At 37.2% G+C, this 18,492-nt stretch overlaps 1 long non-coding RNA gene across 1 annotated transcript; it reads left to right on the plus strand.

The window, feature by feature from the left end:
• The first annotated feature begins 5,722 nt into the window (after nt 1-5,722).
• LOC107798760 (uncharacterized) lies at nt 5,723-10,351 on the plus strand. The gene is made up of 2 exons (XR_001650987.2): nt 5,723-6,298; nt 8,546-10,351. It is a non-coding gene; the product is annotated as an uncharacterized LOC107798760 (long non-coding RNA).
• The last annotated feature ends 8,141 nt before the right edge of the window (nt 10,352-18,492 follow it).

Here is an 18,492-nt window from a genome sequence, read left to right on the forward strand (position 1 = left end):
GCACACCTTTGATACTCAATCATTCCACGACAGATACTCAAAATTTCCCTGTGCTACCAAGCAAACTTGAATACCACCAGTAGACCCACCAAGAACATGCCGCAATACTACCGAAATATCATCAGTTTAATCACATTACCTTTTTCTGAGACATATACTCTCATCAAATCACTTCCAATTAGCAATACCATTTCCTTAATCATCTGAAGATCATTCACCCTAATCATCTGAAGCTCATTTCTCTAATCACCTAAAGTTGCCCATGTCGTCTAAGAATGTTATGAATTTCCATTCAGAATTGAACTGTAACCTTACACACGCAAATCTCAACCCTTCACAATATATCGCATATACCATACCATCCTAAGGTAACATGAGGACTTCACCTCCTTTCCGAACCATGAACGTTTACGTACTCAACTAGTCAAGAACTTCCATTGATCCCATCTAGAAGAAAAATCATTACACATCCCATGCTCTGCATGACATACATAGGTTTTGTTCAAATTCTTACAATACCGATACGACGAATGAGATCTGTATAAATTCATAACACCGCCGAATCAACAATTCATTGGGTCTATACTTCTAGCAAGAACTATCACCTTATTCTGAACCAAACAATGGTCTTAACCCCTTAATTTACTTAATATACTTAGATTGCACTGATCTCGAATTCAATGATCTCGTCTCACCCATTACGAACTGTTCAGGCAATAAGTCACCCCAGACATAATCAAAAGTCGCATATGATGCCCCAATATGCCAATAGGCTACCAATTCAAACGCGATACAAAAAAAGAAAACGAACTCTGGAAGGAATTACCAATCCCACGCACTAATACGGATTTTCCTTAGAAAACAGGAAGCAAGGCATACAAAATAGCATATAGAAAACTATACTCAACATCACATTGTTGCAAACTTAATACTTGGTTTACATCTTTAATCACTCAAGTGATCACATGCCACACTTATATAATCTTCCCGTGGGACACACTCTCACAACCTACCACAACAATATCTGGAGCGTATATCCAAACCACCGGTCGCACTAACGCTAAAGAGCGATCAAGAATTATTAACCAGGATGCAAAATCATTTTTACAAAACACTGATCTTAGGTGACGCTGAAGACAACACCAACTTATCGTAAACATCGAAACTTATCTCCTGCTCATCCGAGCTCATGACATCTTGTCAAAAAATTTCCTTCACTCGTGCCATTCTCGGCCCAATTTCCACAACCAGAACTGATTCACCAGCATGCATCAAATCGGAACTAACCTAGTACATAACCGCACAATCCGCTAACCAATAGCAAGCTCCCCAACTTGGCTCGAAGCCATAGATCACAACATACTATACTCATAACGCATATACTCCATTGTTGCCTCAATACCATAGTGAGATTAAACTCGATCCTTCATAAGCTTGTGGAAACACAAATCATTTAGAATTTTTAACTCTTCTGCAAATCTCGCATTCACTCACACAACAGTTAAGCCCACTCTCTAGGCGATCCAATTTAGATTTCAACACATTTTATTCACTTGCAATTGAGGTCTTCTAATAGATAACATAAGGATAACACAAATTTAGAACACCCCGCAGGAGATGACCCACCTGCTTTGCCCCCAACTAACATTTTTACATACCTTCCACCGCCATAAGCATTACGTAGTCACTTGATCTTCCTGAGTCTGTACTCATACCGCAACATGAAATTTACTTCACTCCCAACTAGGAGACATTAAAAGATTCTTCATACGCCCATAACTCGGGCTATAACTTGAATCACGATGGACTTCAAGCATCTATTAGTTCTTCCATCATTCAGCAGACCCTTCTCGTCGCTTCCAAGTCATATAGATACAACTCGCAATATTAACATACTCCTCACGTAACTATTCAACCATCATTCCCACTAATAGGGACAATACCATACATCTAAGTTCAAAACACTTGCTCGCACAATTAGCACCTGGGTGCTCAAGCCATAGGCAAAGATCCGTCCTCAAGTCCTTCAGACTAGCCAACATCAACTCACATAGGTCACATCTCTCTTCGATCAGGGAATCACAGGCCATCAAGGCACATCTAATACCGAGCGCTTGTTCGCACATACGAACACGTGGAAGGAATTGTAAGAGTCACTTTTTCAAGATGAATCAAAGACGCACGATAAGAATTCAAGAATATGAAGTCTTTCCTAAAGGTTCTGCAGCCTCTCGAGGATAAATACAGACGTCTCTGTACCGATCCGCGAGACTCTACTAAACCGGCTCATGACTCGCGAGACCAATTAACCTGGCTCTGATACCAACTTGTCACGACCCCAACCCCGGTTATGATGGCGCCCAACACACTGCTAGGCAAGACCGACCATTCAACAACATTATCCCAAATTCTTATTCAGATTATAGATAAATATCACAGAGATTTTACTAAGTCATTTCATTCAAGTGTATAATTAATAATAAAATCTGCAGAAATTCAATTAAAACACCACACCATAGCCCAACAGAATCCGGTGTCACGAATATGAGCCTCTAATACAGAATATCCACCTATTACAAGTCTGTCTAGGAAAAATACGGAATAAAAGATAGAGATAGAGAGGAGAGATCAAGGCTGCGAACGCCATGCAGCTACCTCAATACTCCGGGATACTGCCTGCTCAGCTAAACAATTTCTCACTTAGCCTGTGGTGTACCTGGATCTGCACGCAAGGTGCAGGGAGTAATGTGAGTACTCCGACCCAGTAAGTAATAAACATAAATAAAGGCTGAGAATAAGAAATCATGGAAAAATACAAAGAAAACTATAACTGGCAATTTAGAACAACAAATAGTGAAGCAACAAGTCAATTAAATTAGAGTACCAAATACTGATGACGGTACCCTCTGGTACCCACTGAGGCGTTCATCCCGAGCCATCTATATTTATTTATCGTCGACGGCGCTCACTGGGGGTGTGTACAGACTCCAGAGGGGCTCCTACAGCCCAAGCGCAATATCAAGTCATCTCGTGGCATCAAATCTAGGCCCTCGGCCTCATATCAATCTCAGTATAATCACCTAGGCTCTCGGCCTCAATATCAATGTAATCAACCAGGCTCTCGGCCTCAATATCAATGTAATCAACCAGGCTCTCGGCCTCAGTATCAATATTAAACTGTTGCGGCGCGCAGTCCGATCCATGCTCAGTCCAGAAATCATCATAAGCCCCTTGGGCATTTGTAAAACAGTAGTTCTTAGCCCGAAATATCATTTAGAAATATCATTTAAGTTTTCAAATCTTAGAAAGATGGTTGAGTTTGCAAAACAGTATTTAAAACCTTGGACTGAGGTCAAATGATATGCAAAATATGCGAAAGCAGTGATATCAATCCTTGAATGATTCAAATAATTGGCAAGAAGCCCAAATGTAACAATTCAATCCAAGTAAGGATGATTCTCAATTTAGTTCAAGTAGAAAAAACGGTAAAAATATCTCTCGGGATGGACCAAGTCACAATCCCCAACGGTGCTCTACCCCACGCCCGTTATCCGGCGGGCAAGTCACCTCAATATAGCGTTACGATGTGAAATTCCGGGGTTTCAAACCCTTAGGACATCAATTACTCACCTCGAACCGGCTAATTCTCGAGCTCGCGATGCCTTTGCCCCTTATTGACCTCTGAATGCCTCAAATCTAGCCATAACGATTCGATCCAAATAATAAAAATTATAGGAATTAATTCCATATGGAATTCTACATTTTCCATAAAAAATCCCAAATAACACTCAAAATTCGCCCGTGGGGACCACATCTCGGAATACAACAAAAGTCACGGAATATGAACCCCCATCGAACCACGACTCCAACCATATAAATTTACCAAAATCCGACATCGGGTTGACTTTCAAATCTTAAAAATTCATCTTTAGAGAATTTTAGAAAATCATCCATTTCTCTTCAAATATCAATAATCTAAAGCCAAAAATGAAGATTTATTCATGGAATATAATCACAAGAGAGTCAAGAACACTTACCCCAAGAATTCCCATAACTTTTCGCTCAAAATTGCCCAGAATCCGAGCTTGAAAGTCCAAAAAATGAAAGAAAATCGGACTGCTCTTTCTCTACATTGTCCAGAATTTTCGGCTACTATTCACGCATGTTACTGTACACGGTACTGTTCACGGGATACTATTTCTGTAATTTTTTCAAATTTTCCTAAGTCCGAAATCACTCCGAAACACTCCCGAACCCTCGGGGCTCCTAACCAAACACATACACTAACTCAACAACATCCTACGAACTTAACCGTGCGATCAAATCTCCAAAATAACGTCATATACCACGAATTAAGCTTTAAAATCTAAGAATTCTTTCAAATTTCATAAAACATCAAATTTTCCATTTTTAGTCCGAAACACGTCAAACGACGTCCGTTTTCAACCAAACTTTACAGAAAGTGCTTAAACCATATATCCTGTATCGGGCACCGAAACCAAAATATGGGCCCGATACCATCACTTTCTAATCAAAATTTATTTCCATTTTTCTTAAATATTTTCAGAAAGCAATTTTACTCAAAAATTCATTTCTCAGGCTTGGGACCTCAGAATTCGATGATTCTTATTCCTATGAGTCACAAATAATAATACGAATATAGCCCTTCAGTCGAAACTCAATTCGGAGCTCATTTGCTCAGTTCAATACCCATTTCGCTCGTTAAACAATTAACTCATGTTTCGCGTCAAAACCCAATCGCGACTTGATGAAATTAGACCAAACTTTCCAGATCACTCCTATAATTCATTATTTAAATTCTGAAAATCTCGAAATAAAATTTCGATCTCTAAAACTAAAAATGGACATTTGGATCATTACATGCTCATAATCGAAACGCCAAAATCTTCCAAAAAGTCTTCCAAAACATATCCGAGCCTCATGGGGCCCCGACCAAACATGCCAACATAACTCATAACATCATTCAAAACTGTTCCAATCATCAAAACACCTCAAACAACATCAAATTACCCAAAATTCATCGAATTCAATCCTAAGTTTCCAAAAACTTCCGAAATACATTTTCGATCAAAAATCCGACCAAATGATGTCCGAATAACCTGAAATTTTGCACACACATCAGAAATGACATAATGAAGCTACAACAACTCTCAGAATTCCATTCTGACTCTCGGATCAAAATCTCACCTATCAACCGAAATTCGCAAAAAATCCAAACTTCGCCAATTCAAGCCTAATCCTACACCGGACCTCCAAAATTACTTCCGATCACACTCCTAAGTCACAAATCATCCCCCGAAGCTAACCGAATCATCGGGATTCAAATCCGAGCCCTCTAACACATAAGTCAACGTCCGGTTGACTTTTCCAAAACAAACCTTCCTTAAAGAGACTAAGTGTCTCATTTCCTACTAAAACCAATCCAAATCAACTTGTTCACACCCAACACTGATAATGAAGCATAAAGAAATAGGAAATGGGAAAAACGGAGCGGTAACCTATGAGACGACAGGTCGGTTCGTCACAATCAAGAAAAGAAAAAACGGAAGTGGTCTCGTTTTCATTTTTTATATATCTTTCTTTATTTTTATTTATTATATTGCATTTTTTTTCTCAACTTCCAATCACCTTTTCCCATGCCACCCTTCTAGATAATTCCTCCAACAAATTTATCACACACACTACATGGACACGTTATTTTGATTACATAATAGGAACCACACGGTTTGAACATTTTGCTTCCTCTCCAAGCACAATCTGAAAACACACATAAAAACTCACGGGCTCTATTCATAAGAGGGGGCTTCATTACAAATTTCAGGAGGGGGGCTGAAGAAACAGGGGAATATAACAAAAAATATAGATAGAGAAAGCATCAATCGGAAAAGAAAGGCAGCAAAAAATACTCTAACTGAATCCGTCTCTTTCTTTCTGTTTAACCGTTGATAACACCCATTTTCCACCATTAAAAGCATCTCCAAAACTCCAAAAATCAGTAGCCTTCGATCATCTCCTTTCTCATTATCCCCACCATGAAAACCTCCATTACAACATCTTATTCATCACCATTAAAATCATCTCTTGAAGCTCCATGAAAATCTACCATAGAACAACCCCAAAAATACCAAAACAGATCCAACATCAGTCCTCGAGGAAAGAATTTCGAATTGGTCGAGGTTCATCGAGGTCGCCGGCGCGGTTCACTTTTCTAGTCAGCGCAAGCAGTAGGATTTTCTTAAAGTTTCTATGTTAACATTATAAATTTGCTCTCCGTGAGGTCCAATTCTTTCTCTATTCTCTTATTTCCGTCACTTTCATGTGTGCTTTTCTGGTGAGATGATTTTGATAGTTTGTTTTCTTGACTAATATTAAGTAGGCTGGTACTCCGTATTTGATTACTGTGGCTCAATATTTGTTTGTTTTTGGTAAATGTTATGGGTTTTAGTTTGTTCAATTTTTATCCGACATGAATATAATTTTGATTAAGGTAAATGGTTGTGGGGTTGTTCAGACAATTATTATTTGGGTTCAAATGTGCTTAGTAAAGTTTTGACTTATTTTAATTAGACAAGGAAAATCGTTTCTTTTGTGTTGGTAAAGTCAAAAGAATGTTTGAATATTGAATAGATTTTACATCATTTTATATCTTTTAATTAATGAATCGCTAGGTGCATGCGTATGCCATCATCACTTGGGTAGACAATTCTTAGAATTTTTGTTAGTTTTAAGGCGAGAGGTCGTTCCCTTAGTTCAATTTATCTGGGAAATGCCCCGCGTAAATTATATATATTTTCCGGGATATGCCCCGAAGTACTTGTATTTGGAGGCCGAAAACTTGTAGTATTTTTATTTTTATTTTTATTTTATTAGGTGGGAACGACATCGAGCCTCTTGTGTGTTTGTTTTTCTTTTCTGTGTTTGTTTTAGCTCAAGCTGAATATTTTAAAAGCCAACTAGATGGAGTATGCAATTGTGACTCTCACGGGACTTGGGGAGTGCCTAACACCTTCTCCCCGAGTCAAATGAACCCCCTTACCCGAATCTGTGGTGCGGACTTAGTTTGGTGTCCAAAGTGCTTTAAAAGGAAAATTATTTTAAAAAACGGTGACCTGCCACACCGAAACCAATGTCAGGTGGTGACTCTAAATTATTTCCTTTTGAACACAATTTTGTCACTTTTTAATTAAAAACCCTTTCAAGCTTTACAAATCCTTTTATTAATTTTAAGAGGGTTAAGTGAAGTTGTAAAAAAAGGGTGTGACAGCTCTGGTGACTCTGCTGGGGAATTGCAGGATCGAGCTAGTACTTGATCTTGTTGGTTTTTAGGATATTCAGTTGAGGTTTTTATTTGTTTTGTTTGCTTTTTATTTTGTTTATGTCGTTTTGTTTTTTGCTAGTTGCTTATTTGTTTATAGTTTTTCCTTTATGTGTTATTGCTTTATAAATTATCATCATTTGCATAACCCCAGGTCTTCTTTCTGCAACAAGTCTTCCGGAGTACATTTGAGCGTATACGAACTTTTGTGAGTCACCCGTATCTTTAGGGGGGTGGCGTGGGAGCGTGGAGTGGGCGGACAGCTAGAGTAGCCGCCATCGACCACGTGCCGCCCCGAATTCCCTTGTTAGTGAACCCCAAACATAGGTCAGCCTTTAGGTCATTTTTATTTGCATCATGTCATTTACACCTTTAGGGCTCGGTCCCAGGCACCGTGTCCTTTTGTAGGAAGCCTATCCAAATTTTGTCAAAAATGGGCCCGTGGACCAAAAAGACATTCAATCATCCATATGTGATACATGTTGCATCTTTGAGGGTAAAGAGGTCATTTGGCAGACTGATGCTTGGGAAAAAAATGTGAAAATGAAGCAAATAGGGCCTAGTTATATTTTTCTTTCACAACTTTTTTTAAAAAAAAATCAAAAAAAATGAAGATGAAAAATCCAAAAAGATTTTGCACATTCCCCTCATTTTCCAAAAAAAAAAAAAAAGAAAATCCAAAAAGATTTTACATTTTCCATCATTTTTCAAAAATACAAAAAAAAGTATATTTTCCAAATTAGTGTCATTTTCGGGGTCTTAGCCAAATCTTGCATGACTAGCCACTTTTGGCCACATCGGTCATTCTCGCAAAATGGGGTCATTTTTGCAAAATTCGTTCAATGACCCATGTCTTAGGATCTTGAGTCCAATACTAGGTGTCATATTACTTTATGGTCCGTCCTTTTGAGTTTGCATCTTTAGCCACTTCTGGCCACATAGGCCGTTTTTTGCAAAAATGGGTCATTTTTGTAAATTAATTTTGGGGTATGATTATTAGAAGTGTGAATCCACATAAGCCTTAGTAAGGTATTTCCATATCTGAGTAGTCACCCTTGTTGAGTTTGCACTTCTAGCCACTCTTGGCCACATAGGTTAATTTTCAAAAATATCCCAATCGTGTCTTGCATGTGTCTAATAGGAGATTTTGTGGCGTGGCATAGTGTCTCGAGTCACTTATCTATTTGGTCTTATTTTTTTCTCATTCAGGTATGAGTTCATTTACTACAGCTCGAGCATGACTGATATCCCTAGACCATTCCAGTCAGGACCGTTGCATGCATGATCTGCTTGAAGGTACTTTTGTGTTTTGAGTCTATTATCCATGTTGTCTTTTACTGTCTAGTATGGTACAGTAGTATTTAGTCTTTTAGTTGGTGTCAGTTTGTCGCAATCTAGTTCAGTTTGTTGAGTCTTTTGTTATCGTACTTCCTATGATGTATTTGAAAATCAAAAAAAATTATAAATGAAAAATCCAAAAGATTTTGTTTCTTAGTTTATTTTGTCCATTTGCTTTTCCATAACTACGCTTCATCTGATTCATGAGGGACATAATACGTAGGCAACCTACATAGGGTTCAATCGAATCATTTTTTTGAAAACCAAAAAAAAAAGATGAAATTGTGGATGTGAGAAATGAGAGGAAAGAAAAGAGTGACAATTAAAAAGAAAAAGAGAGGAAGGAAGCCATGGCTAGGGAAGATTTGGACACAGGAGTTGTTGATCCGCCGAGGAAGATTGTTGAATTAGAATCAAAACTGAAAGAGGAGGTCCGAGGGTTGAAACATCATATGGCAGAAATGTATCAGGCTTGGATTAAGGGACATCTTCCACCTTCATTCCCTACCAACTATACTGAAAACCATGCTTCCATTCCACCGCTGTCCTAAGCCCAGATTTGCAATACCGTTGATCTTTCCCTTCAATACGCCCCGGGCTTCACCCCTTACAACTCCTACCTCGGCACTTCGTCGCAAATTTTCCATGCCCCACCAGCCAAAACAACCTCATACCCTGCTAAAGTTTAGGAAGCCAATTTTACCTGGGTCAGCACACTTTGTGGGGAAGATGCATGGTAACAGGGAATATGAGAATCCTCTTGGAAATTTGCTTGCTGAAGTTAATGATATGGAAATTGGTGAAGGTCCTAGTAATTTTGATATGCAACCCAGTGGCTATGATGTCGAGGTTGGTAATTTGAAAGACACTCCTTTCTTGGCTAGCCAGGGAGGAGTTTTGGTTGTTTATTTTGATGTCATTTTTGTTGTCCGAGTTATTTCAAGGTTGTAATCGGGATATTGTCTTTTGACTCAAACCCTTCTTCTTCTTATTTTGCCTAGTTCGTTTAGTGGTAGTAACTCATCTAGTAGTATCTAGGATTGTTCCAGGGTTGTAACCCATGTCTATTTTGCATGTTTTGTTCAAACCCTTTTCACCATCTGTCTAATGCAATCTCCAGTTTTCTGTTAGTTCTAGTCAGTTTTTGTTTAAGTCATTTTTCCTTTTATAGTTCCTTTTATACTGACTCTAATGACATGACATGCACACATAATTCTCAGTCTGGTCTCAAAAGTTAGTTTAATCATGAAGCAATGACATAGTTTTGAACATGATAAAAAGAGGCATTTGAGGAAACAAGTAAAGATTTACGCATTCTGAGAAACCTGAAGCTTGAATTGGGTGAAACTGAGGCATTCAGTTTGGAAAATCAAAAAGTTGATTAGAGCATACAAAAAGGGAATGTTTCTCAAGCAGTTTGAGGTAGATCAGTCAGTGTTGAAATGCATTGTTCCACATCAAGATAAGGTTGAGTCAAGTCTACTTCGAACTGGCCAGGGTCATTCATTGAGACAAAGGTATTGCTCATTGGCACTTTTTGTTTGTGTTGATGCCATCAATAGATATTGTGCATGATTTCTTTGCTTATCTTCAGTTGCATGTTTGTACTTGGCATTTTTAAAGTTTGGTATGACGAAAGCATTTTATTCTGCTACCCAAATACTTTTATATTTGCTACCCCTTTTGAGCCTTATTTTATTTTGTTTCATACCCCTTTTGGAATCAGAAGTAGAGTTGGGAACTAGAGAAGAAAAAGAAAAGAGAAAAAGAACAAAAAATAAAAAAAAAGAGAAATAAAAGGAAAAGAAAAAAAAATCAACTTTGTGTTTGAACTACATTCGACCGGATTCTTGTCACCACAAGATACGTAGGCAGCCTTAGGGTTCGGTCACACCAAATAAAGTATTGCATAATCCCCCGAAGTCAAGAGTGTGGCAGTTTGTCTTAGAATCCCAAGAAATAAAAATTCCCAAAACTCCAAGAAATTGGGGCAGAGGTTTTAATTTTTCCAAAAGACCTGATTCCAAAAGTTGTAATTTTGAACCCTTTCATCTTAAATTATTATGAGTCTTCATGCCACCCTTTCTTTTCAACCCTGTCCAAAAGCCTACATTACGGTCCAAAGAAAGACCTTTCGACCAATCTTTGAGGATGCCAAATCAAGTGCGTGGAGAAAGTATAATCTTCTTGTATCATGGGTAATACCTTTGTTCTTAGCACAAAGAGAAAAAATGATAAAATGAGAGAGTCTTATCGGTGAAAACCCTCATGGGCACCGTAAGGCGAAAATGAGTTGAGAAAAGAATAAAATGAGAGAGGCTTGATGGTGAAAACCTTCAGCGCACTACAAGTCGACCGAGGATTGTAGATTAGATGGGACAATTGAAGCGCTGAAGCCCAGTTTCACAGCGAAGAGGTACACAAGAGTTGAATATTAGACTTGATTGAGAGATTAGGCCACTTAATCCAAAGGTGCACGTCATGGTCATTAGAGTTGGTATCCACATCTGATAAGTTTCTACTTTGTAATTTTCTTGTTAGGTATCATCTCTTTCCCTTGTCTCTTATTTTGTTCCTCTTGTTTTGCTTGAGTCCCTTCTTGAGTCTGTTTGGTCAGAATAAGTGAGAAATGACTTCACAATATGCTATCAACTTTCCAATTGCACAAAACGAATTTGGCTAGCACATCAAAGTGGCATAAGTCAGGGAAAAGTGGTATGCGCATTGAGTTGGTAACAATCAACATGCTTTGGGATTCATGTGACATGCAAGGGTGCAGTAAATGCCAATTTATGAGTAAAATGCAACAGATAGAGGATATTGGGATCGAATGGAGCAGAGGTGTTCTCTATGATAAGGGTTGAAAGAAAATGGGTAGTCGATAATAGTCAAGGTCGTCCAAGTTGAAATCAAATTTATCTTGGCAAGTGTAGAAGCAGCCGCCCTCAAGGTCAAGGCCATAAACTAACAATCACATTTAAACTCACAAGTTTTCTTTGTTTGAAACAGGAACAAAGCAATGCAAGCAAGTGGGTTCAAAAACAAGAAAAGAAAAAAAGAAAAAAAGAAAAAAAGAAGAAGAGAAGAATCTACAAAGGGAAGTTTCTCAAATCTTTTTCCTTACATGTCCTGCTAGTGTGCACAAATGTTGCTATTGCTCTTCACATTTTTCCTCCTAGGATAAAAAGTCCTAGTCTGATGGATTTTCATCCCAATAAAAATCTTAGTTTGATGATTTTTTCTCCTAAGATAGAAAAACCTAATCTGATGAATTTGCTCCTAGGATCGAAATCTTAGTCTGATGAATTTTTCTCCTAAGATAACAAAAAAGACTTAGTCTGATGAATTTTCTCCTAAGATCAAAATCTTAGTCTGATGAATTTTTCTCCTAAGATAACAAAAAAGACCTAGTCTGATGAATTTTCTCCCAGAATAAAATCATAGTCTAATGAATCTTTCTCCTAAGATAAGAAACCTAGTCTGGTGAATTTCCTCCTAGGATCAAAATCTTAGTCTGATGAATTTTTCTCCTAAGATAACAAAAAGACCTAATCTGTGGTCTCAATTTCATTTTTTATATTTCTTTCTTTATTTTCATTTTTTATATTTCATTTTTTTTTCAACATCCAATCACTTTTTCCCATGTCACCCTTCTAGATAATTCCTCCAACAAACTTATCACACACTACATGGACACGTTATTTTGATTGCACAATAGGGACCACACGGTTTGAACATTTTGCTTCCTCTCCAAGCACAATCTGAGGGGACACATAAAAACTCACCGGCTCTATTCATAAAAAGGGGCTTCATTACAAATTTCAGGAGGGGGGCTGAAGAAACAGGGGAATATAACAAAAAATGTAGATAGAGAAAGCATCAATCGGAAAAGAAAGGCATCAAAAAATACTCTAACTGAATCCGTCTCTTTCTTTCTGTTTAACCGTTGATAACACCCATTTTCCACCTTTAAAAGCATCTCCAAAACTCCAAAAATCAGTAGCCTTCCGTCATCTGCTTTCTCATTATCCCCACCACGAAAACCTCCATTACAACATCTTATTCATCGCCATTAAAATCATCTCTTGAAGCTCCATGAAAATCTACCATAGAACAGCCCCAAAAATACCAAAACAGATCCTACATCAGTCCTCGAGCAAAGAGGTTCGAATTGGTCGAGGTTCATCGAGGTCGCCGGCGTAGTTCACGTTTCTTGTTAGCGGCAAGCAGTAGGATTTTCTTAAATTTTCTCTGTTAACATTATAAATTTGATCTCCGTGAGGTCCAATTCTTTTTCTATTCTCTTATTTCCGTCACTTTCATGTGTGCTTTTGTGGTGAGATGATTTTGATAGTTTGTTTTCTTGACTAATATTAAGTTGGCTGGTACTCTGTATTTGATTGCTGTGGCTCAATATTTTTTTTTTTTTTTGGTAAATGTTATGGGTTTTAGTTTGTTCAATTTTAATCCGACATGAATACAATTTTGATTAAGGCAAATGGCTGTGGGGTTGTTCAGACATATTATTTGGGTTCAAACGTGCTTAGAAAAGTTTTGACTTATTTTAATTAGAGAAGGAAAATCGTTTCTTTTGTGTTGGTAAAGTCAAAAGAATGGTTGAATGCATATCTTTTAATTAATGAATAGCTAGTAATATGCGTAGACCGTAGTCACTCGGGTAGGCAAGCCTTAGGCTTTTTGTTAGTTTTGAGGGGAGAGGTCGTTTCCTTAGTTAAATTTATCTGGGGAATACCCCGCGTAAGTTGTATATATTATCCGGGGTATGCCCCGAAGTACTTGTATTTGGAGGCCAAAAGTGGAACTTGTAGTATTTTTATTTTTATTTTTGTTTTCATTTTTCTTTTATTAGGTGGGAATGACCTCGAGCCCCTTGTGTGTTTGTTTTTCTTTTCTGTGTTTGTTTTAGCTCAATCTGAATATTTTAAAAGCCAGCTAGATCGAGTACGCAACCGTGACTCTCATGGGACTTGGGGAGTGCCTAACACCTTCTCCCCGAATCAAATGAACCCCCTAACCCGAATCTCTGGTGCAGACTTTGTTTGGAGTCCAAAGTGTTTTAAAAAGAAAATCATTTTTAAAAACGGTGACCTGACACACCTAAACCAATGTCAGGTGGCGACTCTGAATTATTTCCTTTTGAACACAATTTTGTCACTTTTTAATTAAAAACCTTTTCAAGCTTTACAAATCCTTTTATTAATTTTAATAGGGTTAAGTGAAGTTGTAAAAAAGGGGTGCGACAATCAGAAACCCTAACTAGCAAACAAAGGGCGAAAAATTACAGAATCACAGAACATATGCATGAGAAACAAACATACACACAAATCAGACGAGCAAATAAGCAAAGACAGTCTTAGAACCCCGGATTAAAACAAAAAAAAAATTAGGGTTCTTAGAATGATAAATCGGATAAAAGAGAAAAACTTAAATAGCCATTTAAACATAGTAAGAATCATAAAATAATACCAAAAAATCAGCGGGAGAGTCATTTTGAGAAGGGTTAAGAAACCCTAGTTCGAAGATGAAGAGTCGTCTTGAGAAAATCGGAAAACCTTTAAGAGAAATTAGCAAGATAACTCTGGATATACCCAGATCTATCACAGATCTAAGAAAATCGAGAGTTTGGTAGTTAGGGTTTCAAAGAGAACCTATAGAGAAGGAGAAGTAACTCAAAATCAACGATAAAAATCTTATTCGGACGACTATGAATGGCTAAAAAATGGCATGAGAAACCATGGGAGGTGAGTGAACCACCTCTGGTTCACTTGAAGGCCTCAAAACGATTACACACGTTCAAGAGGGAGTCATAAAGCTGGTAGGTGGCGAGACCACCATGGTTTCCGGCAGGGAGACAACCGGAGAAGGGAGGAATGGGCCGAGCAGGTGGAGCGTTTTAGAGAGAGATGAGAGAGTGTAATGGCGGAGTGAAGAGAGGAAATGAGGGTTTGGGGGGGGGGGTAGTCTTTAGGTTAATTTAGGAAAGGATTAACCTGGACCGTTGATAAAAAATGATCAACGGCCAAGATTTGGGCGGAACTCGGTCGGGTAGGATTTAGGCTTTGGGCCTGGGGTATTGGGTTGTTTTAATTGGGTTTGGGGATGGTCTGATTTAGGTTATAATTGAAATAAAAATGGGGCTATTTGTTAAATACCTAATTAAATTGAATAAAAATAATTTATAAATTGGCTAATAATTATACAAAATGAATTTTATGCATAGAAAATAGTTAAAAATGATTACTTAGTATTTAAAATTACAAATAATTAATTTTCGGTCAAAAAATAGTATGAAATCATATGATTGGATTATAATTGCAAAGTTATTGCAATTATAGCCAAAATATGCCAATTATGAAAAAATTTGATTCAAATAGGACCACTAATAATAAATTAAATCAAGAGATGCTTTTGAAATCATTTATAATGCCATTTTGTAATCATTCATTGGGAATAAAATTCTAGATAAATTAATAAAAATATAGGAAAATTACAGAAAAATACCATTTGCTATTAATGCATGATTTTGAAGGTATATATGCGAATTTAAAAATAGTTTGATGAAAAATTGGGTATCAACAACAAGTTAAAAGAGTGCGAAAATCCATAACAGTCTTAATGTTTATACATAACTACCCGGATCTAGAGTCACAATTCACGAACTTCTAAGATTTAACTGCAAGTAAATGTATGAAAGAAATACAACTGTTTTCGAAATAAAAGAAATAGTAAAGAGAATATATAGGAAGAGACGACAGGGCATGCGGACGCCAACAGGTCTACCTCGGGTCTCCGATCAAGTGAAACCAACAGCTAACCCCAAAATCAGCTCGGACCAGTACCGAAATCTATACAGAAAGTATAGAGTGCAGTATCAGTACAACCAACCCCATGTACTAGTAAGTGTCGGGTCTAACCTCGGCCAAGTAGTGACGAGGCTAAGACAAGACACCCACAAATAAACCTGCGCAATATATCAATATGTATACCAATAAAAACAATAAAAGAAACCAGACGAGTAATATTGGGAGGGGGCATGCCGAGGGGATCACAAGATAAAGAATCAAAGTAGCAATAAGAACTTGATCATCCAATATGCCTTAAATAGATAGAAACAAGTAAACACAGTAAAGGAAACTATACGACATCACCATTCGTGCTTTTACTCTCAACCTCACCATATGAAACAATAGAAACGACATGACATCACCCTTCATGCATTAACTCTCTCATAACATGGCATGACATCAACCCTTCGTACATTAATGCTCACAATATAGCACGACATCACCATTCGTGCATTAATACTCACAAAACATGGTACAACATCACCCTTCGTGCATTATCACTCTCCCTCACCAAAACAATGAACAATAATAACAGGGAGATAAAAATAACGAGAACAAGTCTTAATTCAACATTTGGCTCCATAATACCAATCTCAAATTTGAGTCAATACTCAATCAATACCAAAGTCCATGAACATGATAAGAATGATCAACATAATGATTAACTAGTCTAAACATGGATAATATAATCACGGAAAGCAACAATTGCAAGAATAAGACCCACTCGCATGCTATAACTTGACAACAACGCATAGGTGCTCGTCACCTCACCTATACGTTCTACCTAACATTTAAACACATAGCAAATAGGAAAATAAGACCTAATCCCTCAAGCCAAGGTTAACCAAGACCCTTACCTCGCCCAACAACCAAACTCAAAGCTCAACCACGTCTTTTCCTCTCAAACGAGCCTTCAAACCAGTAGAATCTAGGTAATTACCAACCAAACAAGTCAAATAAAGCTTTAGGAACTACCCACGATTGCACAGAATTCAATTTATGCCATTTTTGAAAAAATCAACAAAAGTCAACTGTTACGCCCTGCAATATTACGCCAATATTATGTCCCGCAGTATTATATAACGACGATGTTATGCTCGCAGAAATATATTACGATGGTGTTACCCTCTGCAGTAATATATTACGGTGATATTATGCTTCGCATTAATAAGTTACGACGATGTTGTACCCTACAATATTTTACGTTAAATTTGTCACAAGGTAATTGACATCAGTCCAAGGAAAAGATTACTAGGGGATTATAAGGATTATGCTATTTCACAAGTAATTAGTAAATTCATGAAGGTGAAAGGGAGAGCAAGTCTAAGAAAATGAATTTTTGTCAAAGTTTGTCATTTTGGGATAAAATACGGTCCGAGCTAAAATACCCAATATTTATGGACTAGTGCCATACAAGGTACTACATGGCTATGATAGTAAGGTGTATAAAGTGTGTTAAAAGTGAGTAGTATTTGAGTAACTTGAGATAATTCTTGATTATGGGGGTAATTGATTAATTATTGATTTAGTGGGAGATTAACCAAATTAATTAAAGGTCGTGGATAATTATTTAAGCAAGATTTTGATAATTATTAGGGGGGACAACAATCCACATGGGATTATGAAGATATGACACCAAATTGCCAACTAATCTTATACTTAAGGAGGAGGTGGCCCTATCCATGTGCACCTTATCTTATTTTGGATTCAAATATTCTATTAAGGCTTCACTAAATTGACAAAGTGAAAGGCTTACGAGTTTGCAAACCTACAACAACAATACGAATGAAATTTTTTGAAAAAGTGGGATGTATTAATTCATTTTGGGGGAAAGTTGAACAAGGACTTTATTGCTAAGCTACTATAGTATCTTTTGCTAAAGGAGCAGCAAATTAATGTACAATGGCAAGATGAACAACGTGATATTAAGGGCAGACATGTTTTCTATTCAAGTGGATCAAAGTTAGCTCGTAGTAATGCAAAAGGGAAGGAAGTTTAAAAAAAGGGAAACAAAAGTACACTCCATCATCAACGACCTTCTACAAGCTTGCAGCTAATCCATTGTTGTTGCGTTATTATCATCTCTCGTAGATTAACATGTGTTGGAAGGGTTGTCGTTGTGGTTACTAAAGAAGTCCAACAAAGGTATGTTAAGGCTATCCGTTCTTTCTTTTGGCATGATCCATACGATATGAACGAAATGTGCAAATGCACAAATTCTATAAGTGACTCTACTCATATAAGTAATAGAAATATCTTTGTTCTTTAATTCTCATGTGTCATAATATTTTATCATCTGTTTATGGGTCTCAGAATAATACGAAAGTTGAAAAGATATTACTTTATGATATTGCTCAAGAGGCAAAGTGGTCTTATGACCTTCCGAATGATTTTATTGATGTATTTTTCATGCATTGCATTCATGTGCATTGACCCATGAACAGATGGCGTTATATATGCGTATATATGTAAATATATGTATATGGAATTGGAAAAGGTTATGGCGTTATATACGCACCACCACCTGATCAGCTGGTATATGATGATGATGTTGCCTATAGTGGCTGAAATATGATTCAAACGGCGTTATATATGCGTATATATGTGTGTAAGTGTGTGTGTATATATATATATGGGTATATATGTATGTATATATGTATATGAGATATGGGAAAGGTTATGGCGTTATATACGTACCACCACCTGATCAGCTGGTATACGATGATGATTTTGCCCACAATGGCTGATATGATATGATGGGATGCCCTTAGAGGCTAATGATATTATGAAATATGTACCTATGCACGACATGACATTCATACGCATATGCATGACGTTAAAAGTAATTTATGATTTACAAAGTTATTCAGACTTACAGGTTGAGTCATGTACTCTATGTGTCTTCCATATATCTCATGTATTTATTTATGTGCCTTACATACTCAGTACATT

Source organism: Nicotiana tabacum, chromosome 1, assembly GCF_000715075.1.
Source record: "Nicotiana tabacum cultivar K326 chromosome 1, ASM71507v2, whole genome shotgun sequence".
NCBI lineage: Eukaryota > Viridiplantae > Streptophyta > Magnoliopsida > Solanales > Solanaceae > Nicotiana > Nicotiana tabacum.